This window comes from Myotis myotis, unplaced genomic scaffold (genome assembly GCF_014108235.1).
Source record: "Myotis myotis isolate mMyoMyo1 unplaced genomic scaffold, mMyoMyo1.p scaffold_m19_p_4, whole genome shotgun sequence".
Classification (NCBI taxonomy): Eukaryota; Metazoa; Chordata; class Mammalia; order Chiroptera; family Vespertilionidae; genus Myotis; species Myotis myotis.
In genome coordinates this window covers 100243281-100257304 of record NW_023416346.1, presented here as the reverse complement: position 1 = coordinate 100257304, position 14024 = coordinate 100243281, and positions in this window count along the sequence as shown.

Genomic DNA, 14024 nt, shown 5'->3' with positions numbered 1-14024 from the left:
AATAGAAACTATAAGACTCAGAATATATATACAAAACTCAAAATACACATATACAGTGTAGGGCAAAAGTACATTTACAGTTATTCATATGGAAAATAATATAATAATTAATAAAGAATAATACAAAATTAAACTGCGTTTTGCATAATCACAACAGTAAACCTACTTTTTCCCCACCCTGCATATTTATATATAATATACTTTTGAAAATTATAATCACAATCAAGTGAATGCAACTTATAACAATAAAATAATATAGTGGTAAATTTAGTCTTTTAATAGACATTTTGAAACTGTAATAATAGCTATAGATAATATCTATTGACTGTTAACTATATGTTAGACAATGTTTAAGAATCAATGTATTTAATCTTTACAACAACCATATGAGGTCATATTACTATTAGCTCCACTTTACAATTGAAAATATTAAAACATAGAGTGATCAAGTAACTTGTCCAAGTGATCAAATAACTTCCACTGTGAAAGAAGAGAAATAGACAACCATGTAACCTGGCTCTAAAGTACACTTTTAGCCATTAAATGACATTATGGCAAAGATAGGTGCAATTTCTAATAGACTGTTGATGAGATTTTACTCATTTATTTATTTATTTTTAAATGTATTAACTACATAATAGGTGTCAGGCACTGTTAGGGGCAAGATCTTCAGCCAGGAACTGGACTTTTCTGGGTGCAGGGAATTTGAAAAACACAGGTAACAACAGGTAGGTGAGACATGCTTTATTATGAACAAAGCAACCAACAATGGCTGGTCAGTGGCAACTTATATACACACTCAAACAAAAGAAACCTCATGCCAATTCGTTACACTTGTGCTACATTAACATAAACAGGTTACATAAGGGTGGGCTTGTGCAGTGCATATAGTGCTATTGCTGAGTCATTGCCCCCACGTATGTGTAGGGCAAAAGGGGCCTTTCACTTAGTAATACTGCTGTGTCCTCTCCTGTACTTATGCACATTGTGAGGAGGCCTTGAACCTCAAGTGTACTCTGGTCAAGGCCCCCACAGGCACAATCTCAGGTGATGGGAATATGATTAGCAAGAAAGACATGATTCCTGCTTGTATAATTTTTACAAGCATATAAAATGATACAGTCTTTCTATTGAGATATGTGGTAATTTATATTAACAGCCTTATATTGTTCACATCCTCCAATTTAGTAATTTCATTCTTAAAAACCTATGCAAATGAGTTATTGAGAAATGACAGACACAGATTTATCCCCCAAGTTTTTTGTTGCAGCATCACAAACTTAAGCATCATGAAGGCTACACACCTATACACATGAGGATATATGATCACACACAGGTATATCTGCTATATTCCCAGTGGAATTATAGTACCTGGCTTATGGTACACACTTATTAAATATTTGTTTAATGAATGAATCAAGAGCAAATATTAAGAAAAAAACAGAATAGATGTTTAACAAGAAGGCATAATTAAGTGTGTTGTAGTATAGTCACATAATGAGACAACTGTTAAAATAATATTAAAATTTTAAAGGAGTAACTTCAGTTCAAAATGGCAGAGTAGGTAAATGCTATACTTGCCTCCTCCCATGCCCACATAAAAATTACAACTAAACTACAGAACAAGGACCTGTATGCATGCATATAATCATAACCAATGGACATAAGAGACTGAGGGGTAGGGGAGGCCAGGGGATTGTCAAGGGCTGGGGGAAAAAAAACACGACACATATGTAATACCCTTTGTAATACTTTAAGCAAAAAAACAATAAAAAAAAATAAACTACAGAACAATCATCGGTGATAATAGCCTGAAATCTCACTAAACAGAAATCCTATAACTAAGGATACACAGAATAACATGCATCAAGACTAGAAGAAGGGGCAGAAATGTGGAACGGGTTGGACTTACACCCATATGCAGTTAAGAATCAGGGGGGACATAGAGGCCCGCTCTGATAAGCAAGCAGTTCTATCCCATACCAGGCTCCCAGCCTAGGTTCCAGTGCTGAGAAGTCCCTATAATTTCTGGTTATTAAAAACAGCAGATATAGTGGCTGAGTGAGATTAAAGAGCCCCATTTGTTCCACTTAAAAAGGCCCATGTGTAGACTTACTCAGAGTCATTTGCTCTGAGCTCCAATGCTGGGGCAACAGATCTAAGGATTACAGGGACATACTGGAAGGAACTGAATTGTTGAGCCTTAGGGAAAGGGCTGGAGCTGCAGCTTTCTCCCAGACAGAAGTGCTGGCATACACCATTATTCCTTTGATGATACTTCACCCTGCACGTGCAGGCAGGTGTTATATGTGAGTCTCCATCCACCTGGCTAACACTGTTTGCACTGCCTTGGTGATTTCCTGAGAAATGCACCCCCCACCTCATCCAACTTATGTGCCCACCCAAACTACTTCCATGGCCTTTACATGAAAATGGTCCATGTTAGATTATGCTGTGGACATTACTAAAATCTTTTAAAGGTTCACAAATACCCTAGAAGCAGCATTTGGCCTCGGTGTGCCCCATACCTCTTGCTAAGTGGCCCCAAGCCCAGCACTAGTGACAGTAGGCTTCAGTTCTCAGTTTAGCTTCTCCCAGACCTCCAATCCCAGCACAAGTGGCAACTGTGTCCAGATCAATGTGTAGCTCATATCAGGTGGCAAAGTGCAGCAAACAGGCAACAACTAACCTTGGCCTATACCTTCTAAGAGGCCCTAGAACTAAAACACTCAGTAGCCAGCTTCAGACCACAGCAGAGAACCACCCGACCACATCCATGAATGATAATAAATGGGTGACTTGGCAGGCACCAGATCCCTGCTAAAGTGAATTTGACTTGGTAAGGTCAAATCCTGCACAACAGCTCTTCCACTGTAGTCATAGCCAGTCCTCACAACCAATCAACTTGAAGGTCTGATTGATGTGCCAACAATAATCAATGCTCAACTACAACAGGAGGGCTCACACAACCCTTAAAAGTGACACACATGGAGCACCCAGCTCAAGTGACTGGGGAGACTATGCCACTGTGCCCCACAGGACACTTACTACATAAGGCCACTCTACCAAGACTGGGAGCTGTAGCAGTTCTATCTAATACACAGAAACAAACAATACACAAAAAATCAGCCAAATGAGGAGACAAAGAAACGTATCAAATAAAAGAACACATCAAAACTCCAGAAAAAAGAAATAAACAAAGTGGAGGCTAGCAAATTAATAGATGTGGAATTCAAAATGCTGGCTATAAGGATGCTTAATGATCCTAATGAGAACTTCAACAAAGATAGGAAGCATAAAAATGGAGATAGAGTACATAAAATGGAAAATGAAGAATACAATAACTGAAATAAGGAATACACTAGAGGCAATCAAAAATAAAATAGATGAAGCAGAGGACTGAGTCTGCTATTTGGAAGATAAAGTAGCATAAAACACCTAATCAGAACAATAAACAAACAAACAAAAAAAGACAAAAAAGCAAATTAAGATAATTTAAGGGACTTCTGGGGCAACATCAAGGATACCAACATTTGCAAAATAAAGATATCAAAAGGAGAACAAAAGAGAGAGAAATGAATTGAAAACCTATTTGAAGAAATTACAGAAAACTTCACTAGCTTGGTGAAGGAAATAGATATATAAATCCAGGAAGCACAAAGTCCCAAACAAGATGAACCCAAAGAGGCTCACACCAAGAAGCGTCATAATTAAAACAGCAAACATTAAAGACAAAGAGTGAATGATGTTAGAGTAAAGCAGCTAACTACAAGGGAACTCCCATAAGACTGTCAGCAGATTTCTCAATAGAAATTTGCAAGCTAATAGGAACTGGTACAAAATATTCAAAATGATGAAAATTAAGGACCTACAACCAAGATTACCCAGATGAGCCATTGAGAGATGGATTCAAAATAGTGGCAGAATAAGTGGAAGCTACATTGACACTTCCCCAGGACCAAACTGGAAATACAACTAAAATACAGAAAAACCACCCTGAAAAATCAACTGAAGACTAGCTGGAGAAAACCCTGATAACCAAGGATGAAAAATGGAGACTGCATAGAGATTTGTAGGAAGTATGGAGGCACAAAAGGGCTTGTCAGGCTCTCACAGACAGCAGCTGAAGGTCCAGATGTATATCTCAGCTGTGGGGTGTTCCCACTGAGAACTCTGGAGTCTAAATCCCAAGCTGGGCTCCCAAGCCCAGAGAACCAGAACTGAGAAAGGAGCCCACTGAACATCTGACTTTGAAAAGCATAGCGTTGCTGCATGCCAACCAGAGACAACTGGAAATGCAGGCATACTCTTAAAGGGTCAATGCATAAAGTTTCATGTGCAGAAACTCACCTTGTGCTATGGCAAAGGAAGGGCAGAATGTACTAGAGCTGTGTGAGCAGAAGCAGGGTTGGGAGCTAATGGGGATGGGTCTCAGACAGTAGCCACCGAGATTTCCTGTGCTGAGTCATTCCCTCATGCTGCAGAGGACATCATTTTCTTTGGAACTTTGTTATGCAGGCAGTTGTTGCCTGGAGGGAAGGCAGTTGCTCCATCCTGTTGGAAGACCTCTTCCCCCTCCCCCCGCCCTGTGGTTGATAGCTTGAGGCAAACTAAGCCTTTAAGAATAATAATCAGACTGCAGGCAGAGGCAGATCTCTAGAGCCTTTGAGTCTTTGCCTGATCTCATTCTGGGCCCAGGGCTAAGAAAAGCAGAGCCTGGGGCAAAACTTGGTCTGATCCAAAGGCACCCAGCCATAGCAGAGGGAGCAACAAACTGTGGATTGCTTATAGCTCCAAACCGGAGACTCGGGGCCAGTTTGACATTGTTTTGCACCAGAGATTGGGAGTTGTAGCATATATACCTAATACATAGATACAAATACAAACAGGCAGCCAAAATGGGGAGAAAATAAACAACCCCCAAATGAAAGAACAAGAGAATTCTCCAGATAAAGAGATAAACATAATGGAGATAGGAAATTTATCAGATATAGTGTTTAGTACAATGATGGAAAAGCTGCTCAATAGCATAAGAAAAGAAATAGTAACTGTGAAAAAAGACTAGTATGAAATAAAGAATAACATAGCACTAATAAAGAACATATTGGAAGGAATACACAGCAGATTAGGGGAAGCCAAGAATCAGATGAGAGATATTGAAGACAGTGTAGGAAAAATGACACTCAAGCAGAGAAATAAACAAACAATAAAAAACAATAAAAAAAATAGGAGGACTGTTTAAGGGAACTGTGGGACAACATGAAATGTAACAATATTCATATCACAGGGGTAACAGAATGTGAAGAAAGTGAACAAGGATTAGAGAAAGTGTTTGAAGAAATAATAGCAGAAAACACCCCTAACCTGGTGAGGAAAAAAGGTAAACAAGCTCAGGAGGCACAGAGAGACCCAAGTAAAAAGAACCAAAGGGATCCACAGCCAGACACATCATAATTGAAATGCCAAAAGTTAAAGAAAAGAGAGAATTTAAAGGCAGTGAGAGAAAAGCAATTTTTACCTACAAAGTGCTCCCATAAGACTGTCAGCAGATTTCTCATTAGAAACTCTATAGATAAGAAGGGAAGGGCATGAAATATTCAAGGTAATGAAAAACAAGGATCTGAAACCAAGATTACTCTATCCTGCCAGTCTATCATTCAAATTAGATGGTGAAATAAAAAACCTCCCAGACCAAAAAAAAAAAAAAAAACCAAACAAAAAACCTCAAGGTGATCATCACCAAATCAGCACTATAAGAAATGGTAGATCAACCAAAGGACTTGTATGAATGTATATAAGCCTAACCAATGGACACAGACACTAGGGGGGTGATGGCATGAGCCTAACCAATGGACACAGACACTAGGGGGGAAATGGGGGGATAAGGACACATATGTAATACCTTAATAAATAAAAAAATAAAATAAGAAATGCTAAAGGGACTGCTGTAATAATGAGAGAAAGAGAGAAACATAGGTATAATTAAAATGGCAATAGATAAGTACCTATGAATAATAACCTTAAATGAAAATAGATTAAATGCTCCAATAAAGAGACATAGGATAGATAAATGGATTTGAAAAGATGAGCCAAATATATCCAGTCTATAAGAGACCCACCTCAGAATAAAAGATTCATACAGGATGAGAATGAAGGGATGGATATTTTTCTATGCAAATGGAAACAACAAAAAAAAAGCTGTGGTAGCGTTCTAGCTGGTTTGGCTCAGTGGATAGAGTGTCGGCCTGTGAACTGAAGGGTCCCAGGTTCGATTCCGGTCAAGGGCATGTACCTTAGTTGCAGGCATATCCCCAGTATGAGGTGTGCAGGAGGCAGCTGAGCGATGTTTCTCTCTCATCGATGTTTCTTACTCTCTATCCTTCACCCTTCCTCTCTGTAAAAAATCAATAAAATATATATTTTTTTAAAAAAAGCTGTGGTAGCAATACTCACATCTGACAAATACATTTAACATCCTGCTGAATTCAAAGGGTACATCTTCCAGATCAAAAAAAAAAAAAAATTAACAAGGAAACTGTGATTTTAAATGACACACTAGACCTGATGGATTTGGCATTTACAGAACATTTCACCACAAAGCTGCAGAATATACATTCTTCTCAGGTTCACATGGGTCATTCTCAAAGATAGACCATATGATAAGTCACAAAACAAGTCTCTAGAAGTCCAAAAAGATTAAAATCTTATCAAACTTCTTGGATCACAATAACCTGAAATTAGAAATCAACTACAATAAAAATGGTCAAAAACATTCAAACACATGGAAGCAAAATAGCATGTAATTAAACAATGAATGGGTTACCAAAGAGATCAAGAAAGAAATTAAAAACTTCCTAGAAACAAGTTAAAATGAACACAAAACAATGAAAAATTGAAGAGAAACAGTGAAAGCAGTCCTGAGAGGGAAGTACATAGTACTAAGGCATACATCAAAAAGCAAGAAAAAATGATGATAAACTATTTAGCCCTACATTTTAAAGCAGTGGTTCTCAACCTTCTGGCCCTTTAAATACAGTTCCTCATGTTGTGACCCAACCATAAAGTTATTTTCATTGCTACTTGATAACTGTAATGTTGCCACTGTTATGAATCATAATGTAAATATCTGATATGCAGGATGGTCTTAGGCGACCCCTGTGAAAGGGTTGTTCGACCACCAAAGGGGTTCGCGACCCACAGGTTGAGAACCGCTGTCTTAAAGAATTAAAAAGAGAACAACAAGAAAAGCCCAAGTCAATAGAAGGAAGGAAATAACAAAAATTAGAGAAGAAATAAATGGCATAGAGGCTAATAAAACAAGACAAAAGATCAATGAAACCAAAGGCTGGTTCTTTTAAAATAAACTCAAAATAGATAAAGGACTTAAACATAAGATGGGAAACCATAAAAATCTCCACTGGCAGCAAAATATCAGACATATATGGTAGCAATATCTTTACCTATATAGCTCCTAGGACAATGGAAACTAAGGAGAAAATAAACAAAAAGGATTTCATCAAAATAAAAAGTTTCTGAACAGCAAAAGAAACCATAAACAAAACAAGAAAGCCCACTGATGGGAGAACATATTTGCCAATGTTATCTCCGATAAGTGTTTAATATCCAAAATTTATAGGGAACTCCTACAACTTAACAAAAGGAAGACAAACAATTCAATAAAAAAAATGAGCAAAAGACCTAAATAGATACTTTTCGAAAGTGGAGATACAAAAGGCCAAGAGACATATGAAAACATGCTCAAAGGCACTAATCATCTGAGAGATGTAAATCAAAATGACAATGAGGTACCAGCTAACACCTGTCAGAATGGCTATCATCAATATATCAACAAATGACAAGTGCTGGCGAGGATGCGGAGAGAAAGGAACTCTCCTTCACTGCTGGTGGGAATGCAGACTGGTGCAGCCACTGTGGAGAACAGTATGGAGTTTCCTCAAAAAAATAAAAATGGAACTCCCATTTGATCCAGTAATCCTACTTCTAGGAATATATCCCAAGAAACCAGAAACACCAATTAGAAAGGACATATGCACCACTATGTTCATAGCAGCATGATTTACAATAGCTAAGATTTGGAAACAGCCTAAGTGCCCATCAGCAGACGAGTGGATTAGAAAACTGTGGTACATCTACACAATGGTATGCTATGTTGCTGTAAAAAAGAAGGAATTCTTACCATTTCAACAGCATGGATGGACCTGGAGAGCATTATGCTAAGTGAAATAAGCCAGTCAGAGAAAGATAAATATCACATGATCTCACTCATTTGTAGAATATAATGAACAACATAAACTGATGAACAAAACTAGATCCAGAGAGAGCAGCATTGAACAGTCCGTCAAACCTCAGAGGGAAGGCAGGGGATGGGAGTAAGAGATCAACCAAAGGACTTGTTTGCACGCATATAAGCATAACCAATGGACACAGACACTAGGGGGGTGAGGGCATGTGCTGGGGTGTGGGAGTGGCCGGGGAGAGGTCAATGGGGGAGAAAGGAGACATGCAATACTATATGTATTACTTTAAACAATAAAGAAATTTTTTAAAAAGAATAAATGTTAAAATCTTCATAAAAGTAATCAAACAATGAAGCAGAGTATTTGGTTTATGGACTATGCTAAATGGTTTCATTATGCTTAATAAAATAAAATATGCTTAATATTCCCATACATAATATGTGTGTGAAGTAGCTACTGAAATGAACTGAAAAGAGTCTGGCATTTCTATAAACATTTAGGACTATTTTGAAATAAAATAAGATACAAATAAGATGTGTGCGTGAGACTACTGGGGTTTCTGAGCCAACAATATAGTGTGTAGTTCTGAAAATAAAGTGAGCTGTGTTTTTCTCTGCACATATCTTAGTTATGATTGTTTAATCGAAATGTCAAATATAGATGATATTTTATTCCCATTCATAGCTCTGTGATCCTCAAGTATGACTTTACAGGTTAAAAGTACACAAGGTAATCAATGAATTTGCATACAAAATGGAATTATAACTGAAACCACAGCAACATTTTTAAAAAGTGTAGTGCTGTTATGACCCCTAGTGGAGATAATGGAGAATTTCACCAAGTCTTCCAAATACAGGAATTTAAGATGAGTCATATTTGGGGAGCCTTTGAGATCTTGCTTTCCAGCAATGTCATCAGTTTGCTTCAAATAAACTCATAAATAATACCTAAAAAACTGAGCCATATTTTAATAAGTACACGTAATTTAAATTAGACCTCACAGACCTATAATTGTGTTTGGAAGGACCAGTGCACACATTGTTTTAGAGATGGTTCTGTGCTGACATACAAAATATTTTAGGTATCCCAACAAAAATGTTTGCTAACTGGAGGCATTTAAAATATAAAAGGCTCCAAGAAACTCACTCATGATGTTTGAGGTTGCCTGAAAGAAGAAACAACTGGGATCTCATTCCCTGTTGGGTGTCTGAGAACCTTAGTATAGAAAGACCCAATTTAGAGAAATGACATCAAGGCAAAGTGACATCTTTAACTGAAAGAAGGCACCTCCCTCTTCCCACATAGTTTCCTGTGGGTATGAGTATAGCATCACAGACATTACCCAGCTACTCATGATTCTAAACCATGTTTCAGAAAAAACGGGCAGGTAGGGAAATTTGGCCTAACAGGTGGATTTTTGAACTGCCAACTGTGGTACATGTGGAAAGAGACCACCACAAATGAGTCCCGAAAGTAGAACTTTCTATAAAGGCTCCAAAAGGTATAAAAACTATGTTGATTTAGGTAGACAAACAAAATAGAATAGAGTAGACCAAAATAAGACATTTATATATGAATAATTTATACCTACATTTCAAGGAAATAACATTCTGTCAATAAATGATGCTTGACCAATTGAATAGCCATACAGTAAAAGAAGTGAATATTGACTCTATTTTGCATATACACAAACGTCCACCCCAATTGAGTTAACATAAGAGAGTATATGACTTAGTAGTTAGGCAATGAACATAAAGAGTACATTTATCAATAGTTGTTTTAATATCTTTGTTTACATATATCATCTGTGTCATTTTGGGGACTGTTTCTATTGGTTGGATTTTCTCCTTATTGTGGGTTATATTTTCCTGCTTCTGTGCTTGACTGATACTTTTTTATTTCTTATTTGAGGATTGCTTTTTTTTTCTTCTTTTAAAAAATTTGTCTCATGTTGATTATTATTTTATTTTGTATGGAATTTAGGGCGTGACATTGGTTAATAAAATATATAGGTTTCAGGTGTACAAATTTATAATACATCGTCTGTATATGGTATTGTGTGTTTATCACAACAAGTCCGGTCTCCTTCCATCACGATTTATACACCCGATACCTTATTCTACCTCCTTCACCCCCATTTCCTTCTGGTAATCACTATACTGTTATCAGTGTTTATTGTTTTGTTTGATCTCTTCACCTTTTTCACCCTGCCCTGCAACTGCCCACCACTTTGACAGCTGTCTCTTCTGAATCTATGAGTCTGTTTCTGTTTTATTTGTTTATTTTGTTCATTATATTCCACATGTGAGTGAAATTACATGGTATATGTCTTTCTCTGACTGGCTTATTTCACTTAGCAAAATGCTCTCCCTAGGTCCATTCATGCTGAATCAAAGGATAACTTCCTTTGTTATGACTAATATTCCATTGTGTAAAAGTGCCATAGCATTTTAAAACTACTCTTCTACTAATGGACATTTTTGCTGTTCCCAGATCTAGGCCATCCTATCTAATAAAAGAGAAACATGGTAATTAGCCGGACCTCCGTTACCCTTCCCATTGGCTAATCAGGGCGATATGCAAATTAACTTCCAGCCAAGATGGCGGCCGGCAGCTTGAAGCGAACATGAGACTTGCTTGCTTCGGTGACAGAGGAAGCCAACGTTCCCCGCCTGCCACTGCCGGCCTCTGAGCTTGCAGTTTGAAACATTGTTACAAATATAGAAGCTAAACAAAACCCCAGAAACCTGTTTCAGCCAGCCAGGATCACAGAGCTGGAGTTGAAACAGTGTTTTGATTATAGAACCCAAACAAACCAGATACCTGCTTTCAGCAGCTGAGGCCTAAGAGCTGGAACCAAGCCTCAGAGCTAAAGCTGGCCCAGAATAAAAAAAAAAAAGGAGCGGTTGGGAGCTTCAGTCACCCGCCAGCCTGAAAAGAGCCCTCAGCCCCTCACCCAGACTGGCCAGGCACCCCAGTGGGGACCCCCACCCTGAAGGGTGTGTGACCAGCTGCAAACAGCCATCATCCCCTCATCCAGGCTGGCCAGGCACCCCAGTGGGGACCCCTTCAGGGCAAACCAGCCAGCCCCGACCCATGCACCAGGCCTCTATCCTATATAGTAAAAGGGTAATATGCCTCCCAGCACTGGGATCAGCGGAGCCACGAGGCCTCCCGGCACCGGGATTAGTGTGACGGGGGCAGCGCCCAAACCCCTTGATTGCCCTGCGGCTCTGTGTGTGACAGGGGGTAGGGCCACAACCTCCCTATCCTCCCTGCTCTGCTCATGGCCAGGGGAAGGTGCCCCAACCCCCTGATCAGCCCTGCTCTGTGCCTGATACGGGGGAGCTCCCCAACCCCCTGATCACCCCGCGGCTCTGTGTGTGACAGGGTGTGGCTCCCCACCCACCACCCCCCAAAGGCCCTGTTCTGTGTGTGATGGGGTAGAGCCATAACCTCCCCATTGGCCCTGCCCTTAGTGTGACAGAGTGCAGTGCCCCAACCCCCTGATCGGCCTTGCTCTGTGGATGATAGAGGGCAGTGCCCCAACCCCCTTATCGGCCCTGATCTGTGTGTGACAGGGTACGGAGCCCCAACCCCCCTGATGGGCCCTGCTCTGTTCATGACAGGGGGCAGCGCCCCAACCCCCTGATTGGCCTGCTCTGTGTGTGACAGGGGGTGGCGCCGCAACCTCCCCATCGACCCTGCCTTAAGTGTGACACTGGACAGTGCCCCAACCCCCCAATCGGCCCTACCCTGAGCGTGACTGAGGGTGGCATCGCAACCTGCTGATCCGCCCTGCTCTGTGCATGACAGGGGCCGGTGCCCCAACTCCCCAATCGGCCCTGCTCTGAGTCCGACCAGGGGCTGCACCTAGGGATTGGGCCTGCCCTCTGCCACCTGGGAGCAGGCCTAAGCAAGCAGGTCGTTATCTCCCGAGGGGTCCCAGACTGCGAGAGGGCACAAGCCGGGCTGAGGGACCCCCCTACCCCCCGAGTGCACAAATTTTTGTTCACCGGGCCTCTAGTCTATAATAATAAAAGAGTAATATGCTAATTAGACTGGATAGCTGAATGTCCTTCCAGATGTCCTTCTGGATGACCTTCTGGAATGATCAGTGGGTGGGGGGTGGGGCCAGCGAGCCTGCGTGGCCAGGCCAGGCATGGCAGTCCCAGCGCCACACCTTCTGCAGAGGCCAAGGGAGAGGTGGCACAGAGACTGGACCATGCCGCCACCAGTCCTGGTGCCACCCCTTCTGCAGAGGTGGGGAGTGGGGGTGGGGAACAGCGGGCAGCATGGTTCTGAAGCCTCCACATAGGCTGGAGGCTGGATGTGGTGTGACCATGGCATCTCAACCTCCCACAACCCCTTCCCATGCTGGCCTGGCCCCAGATCACCCACCAGTGGGTGGGGGGTGGGGCCAGTGCTAAGAAGCAGCAAGGTGGCTTCTGGTTGAGCCACACTTCCTCCTCCCTCCCCTGGTTCAGCCAGAAGCTGGGCTCATGGCTGGCAATCGCGGTGGAGGTGGCAGAGATGACATGAGCCTCTCCTGCCTCCCCAGCAGGCAGGCTGTAAGGAGCAAGGGGTCCTGGACTGTGAGAGCCCCGGACTGCAAGAGGTATGTCTGTGTTCCAGCTTAGGCCCAATCCCCAGGGGGTCTTGGACTGTGAGAGGCACAGGCCGGGCTGAGGGCTCCCCTAGTACATGGATTTCATGAACTGGGCCTCTAGTTGTAAATAATGCTGCAATAAACAGAGGGGTGCATATACTCTTTTAAATTAGTGTTTCAGGTTTCTTGGTATACAGTCAAAGAAGATTCCCTGAGTCATAAGGCACTTCCATTTTCAATATTTTGAAAAAATCCCATACTGTTTTTCACAGTGGCTGCACTAATCTGCATTCCCACCACAATCCATAAAGTGTTCCCATTTCTCCACATCCTCACAAGCACTTGTTGTTTGTTAATTTGTTGATTACCAGAGGCCTGGTGCATGAAATTCAGGCACTCAGGGGGGTCCCTCAGCCTGGCCTGTGTCTTGTTGCAGTCCTGGATCCCTTGGGGGATGTCTGGCTGAGTGGTGCTACCCCTGTGGGAGCACACTGATCATCAGGAGGCAGCTCCTTCATTAAGCATCTGCCCCCTGGTGGTCAGTGTGCATCATAGCAACCGGTCGTTCCTCCATCCAGTCTATTTGCATATTAGCCTTTTATTATATAGGATGGCTATTCTTACATGTCTGAGATTATATTTCATTGTGGTTTTAATTTGCATTTCTCTGATGATTAGTGACAATGAGCATCTTTTCATATGTCTGTTGGCCATCTATATGTCTTCTTCAGAGAAATGTATATTTATATATTTTACCCATTTTTAAATTGGATTGTTTAGTGTTTTGTTTTGTTTTGAGTTTTATAAGTTTTATATAAATTTTGGATATTAAGTGCGTATCATATGTATAGGTAGCAAAAATGTTCTCCCAATCAATGGCTTTTCTTTTAATTTTGTTGAGAGATTCCTTCACTGTGCCAAAACTTTTTAGTTTGATGTAATCCCATTTGTTGATCTTTTCTTTTGTTGACCTTGCCCGAGGGGATAGATCCAAAAAATATTGCTATGAGAAATGTCTGAGATTTTATTGCCTACGCTTACTTCTAGGATTTTTATGGTTTCAATTCTAACATTTAAGTATTTATTTGATTATGGGCATTATATAATGACTAGAGACCTTGTGCACAAAAATTTGTGCACTCTGGGGGGTTTCTCAG